This window comes from Cricetulus griseus, chromosome 7 (assembly GCF_003668045.3).
Source record: "Cricetulus griseus strain 17A/GY chromosome 7, alternate assembly CriGri-PICRH-1.0, whole genome shotgun sequence".
In the NCBI taxonomy this organism is placed as follows: Eukaryota; Metazoa; Chordata; class Mammalia; order Rodentia; family Cricetidae; genus Cricetulus; species Cricetulus griseus.
This window is the reverse complement of record NC_048600.1, coordinates 115,396,043-115,399,408: the sequence shown is the minus strand read 5'-3', so window position 1 is coordinate 115,399,408 and position 3,366 is coordinate 115,396,043. Positions and strand designations below refer to the sequence as shown.

At 46.5% G+C, this 3,366-nt stretch overlaps 1 pseudogene; it reads right to left on the bottom strand.

The window, feature by feature from the left end:
- Positions 1-731: 731 nt before the first annotated feature.
- Positions 732-1,701, bottom strand: LOC100763969 (annotated as a pseudogene).
- Between the last annotated feature and the right edge of the window lie 1,665 nt (positions 1,702-3,366).

Here is a 3,366-nt window from a genome sequence, read left to right as displayed (position 1 = left end):
TGTTACAGAGGGCATAATATCTTCACAAGGCTTTTTTGGGACTACAGTCAATGATTAGCAAACAATATAGTGGGTCCCTCTCTCTAAAGAACAATCACTGGACGAACTGGACACCCTCTCACATGTGCACGAATCTGCATGGAAAAGTACTGATTTAGACCTGGACTTGTGTACTTTATTTTCCCTTTCTACTGTATCAAGAAAGGACATGCATTTTAATTTGCCCAAAGCAATGCTCATTTTCTGGCAGCAACATGCTACTTCTATTACAAGGTAAAGTGAATACCAGAGCTACAAAGGCAGGAGGTGTAAGTGAATTTTTATTGGGAAGGAAGTTGTCAACTCAAACAGCAGCAAATGAACAATGCATAAAGGAAATTCCCTGTTGTCACAGACAGACGTAATCTCCAGAATATGTGACATAGGAGACATTTTGATCTGTGACCCCAAGACTGGATGCATTAAGAGCTTTCCCATTTACTCTAACACTTCTGGATTCCTACTAAAAAGGAATATGCAGTACAAGTATGGAAAAGTTGCTTCTGAAAGGAAAAAAGGAGGGTCAGAGAGGGAATGTAGAAATCAGGAAGTTATTATTACAATTATTTTAAATTGTAATGTACTACATTTCCATTTCTTCACAGTAATACAAAACACAGCCACTTGAAGAACTGGCTCAGATTACTTAAATACCAAATGCACTGTCAGTCCTCTACACAAGTGTCTGGAAGTTACTGGTGTTTATACGAAATGAAGCTATTGATACTTTTCTTCAGCAGGAACTGCGCCAGGAAGGCCGAGACAACACAAGTCAAGGGATGGAGTTTCCCAAAGCTGCAGAGTGAAAAGACTATAAACAGTTGATCCCATACACATGAATGGGCTTCCTTGCTAGAGGAAATCCAAGCGGAATAAGGAATGGAGATGTAAAAAGGTTTTCTTGAGGGGAGGACGGAACCCTGGACACCTTTAGTTTCCGGCCCCTCCGCTGGATCACGTTCTTCTCCTGCACTGTCTGATGTCCATAATGTTAAGTTGTCTCTAAGCAACTGCATGATGAGGGTGCTGTCTTTATAGGAATCTTCATTCGGTGTATCAAGCTCTGCCATGGCCTCATCAAAAGCCGTTTTGGCCAGTGTGCCGGCGAGCTCGGGATTATTAAGGATCTCATAGTAAAATACAGGAAAGTTAAGAGCCAGCGGCAGGCGGATTGGATGTCTAGGTTGCATCTCTTTCTTGCTTATATCAAATGCCTCATGGTAGGCTCCTTGGGAATTATCTATTGTTTTCTATCGTCGCCACATGCTACTTCAGCAAGATACCCGAAATAATCTCCCTTCATCTTCAGATAGAAGACCTTACTCTCTGGATTAGTTGCATTGGCTATTAAATACTACCCAACAATTCCAGGACCGTGGTGCAGATGGACCGCAGCTCCGACTCCACTTTCTCCCGACAGTCCTTGATCGGCTGCAACTTCTTGTCCGAGGTGTCGGTCTTCTGCTCGATGCTCGAGATGACCCTCCAGGCGGACCTGTGGCCCCCAACCACTTTCTTGTAGGCCACCGACAGCAGGTTGTGCTCCTCGTTGGACAGCTCGGCGCCCTGCTCCGTCACGGCTTTCATGCGGGTGGCCATTTCGTCGTAGCGCTCGGCCTGCTCGGCCAGCTTGGCCTTCAGGATCAGCTCAGTCTTCTCCATGGCGAAGCGAGGGAGAGCGCTGAGGAGCCAGATCTTTCTACTCTCTGCGGCCGCGAAGCGAGTCCTTCTTTCTTTCTTTTTTTTCAAGACAGGGTTTCTCCATGTAACAATCCTGGCTGTCCTGGAACTCATTCTGTAGACCAGGCTGTCCTTGAACTCAGAGATCCACCTCCCTCTGCCTCCCAAGTGCTGGGATTGAAGCCATGTACCACCACCACCTGGCTTGTATTGGTTTCTGGAGTCTGTTGTTGCGGTGGAATATGTACTGAGAGTCTAATAGATGCTATATGTAATGTTTGCTGGTTTCCTTTGTTTTCTTCTGTAGGTTGTTTTGGTGTTGTATTCTGGGGAGTTTCCATTACTTAGGTTTGAACCCAGGGTCTAAAACATAGCTAAGCATTCTGCCATTGAGCTACACCCCTTTTGTGCTGGTTAGTGTCACCTTAACCAGGTATAAACTATAGTCACCTGAGGGGACCAGGCTGTTCTTGAACTCATAGAGATCCTTCAGACTCCACTCCCCAAGTGCTGGGATTAATGGTGTGATCCAACATGCCTGGCCCATAAATAAGTAAATAAGGCCAGGAACAGTAGCTAGACTGGCCAACCAGTGAGTTCTCCTGATCCACCAGTCTCTGCGCATGCACACACACACACACACACACACACACACACAGAGACACACACTCACAGACACACACACACACACACACACACACAAACACACACACACACACACCTCCCTTTGGTAGTGTTCCAGGCACCCAAGCAACACCTAGCTTTTTATGTGCGTTCTAGGACTAGAACTCATCATCTGCCCTCCTCAGCCATTCTCCTGCCTCAGCCTCTCTGGTGATCAGATTGTAGATATAGGCCACCATGGCCATGGCCACCTTTAAATAATTTCTTTAGATTTTCTGTGATCCCTGGCTATCTATTCTACAAAGAGTGAGGACAATAGGGACGGTGAGGTCACAAGCTTGACCACCTGGGTTTGATCTCCAGAACCCATGAGAGGAGAGAACTCTGATCTTCACTTGCACACTGTGGTGGGAACATGCCAACGCTCACAGATACACCCCACAGCAACAATGATAAAAACTAACAAAAGAGAAAGCAACAAAATGCTAATTGAACGTCCCAGAGAGAGGGCTTGTCAGCTGGTGGCTGTCATGGTGGTGAACAGGCTGGCGCCCAGTAGTTTATAAGGGAGGATTCTCCAATATAACTAATCTGTAGGTTTTTGTTTTGGCCCTCTCCATTCTCTAGAGAGCAATCTTTTAGTCCTTTCTTTGCTTACTATTAAGTGTAAGCTTGGCTGTTAGCATTCTGACAGCTCATTCGGCCTCTGATTTCAGGGCCTTTCAGATCTACGCATCTGGTTTATTGTGTTAGCCGGAGTTTCATCACTGTGAAAAACACCTGAGACAACTGGTTAAAAGAGGGACAGATCTTGGCGGATGACGTCATAGGCTGCAGCCCGTGGTTGCCTGGCTGTGTGGCTTGTGGGCCTGTGGGCAGACAGAGTATCATAACGCAAGCGCATGTCAGAGCAGAGCCGCTCATCTCATGGCAGCCGGAAGTAGACAGGCCGGAAGGGGCTGTGAAAACGGTGTATTTTTCTTGTGTAGGCCCCAGTGACTTACTTCCTCCAGTAGGCTCCGC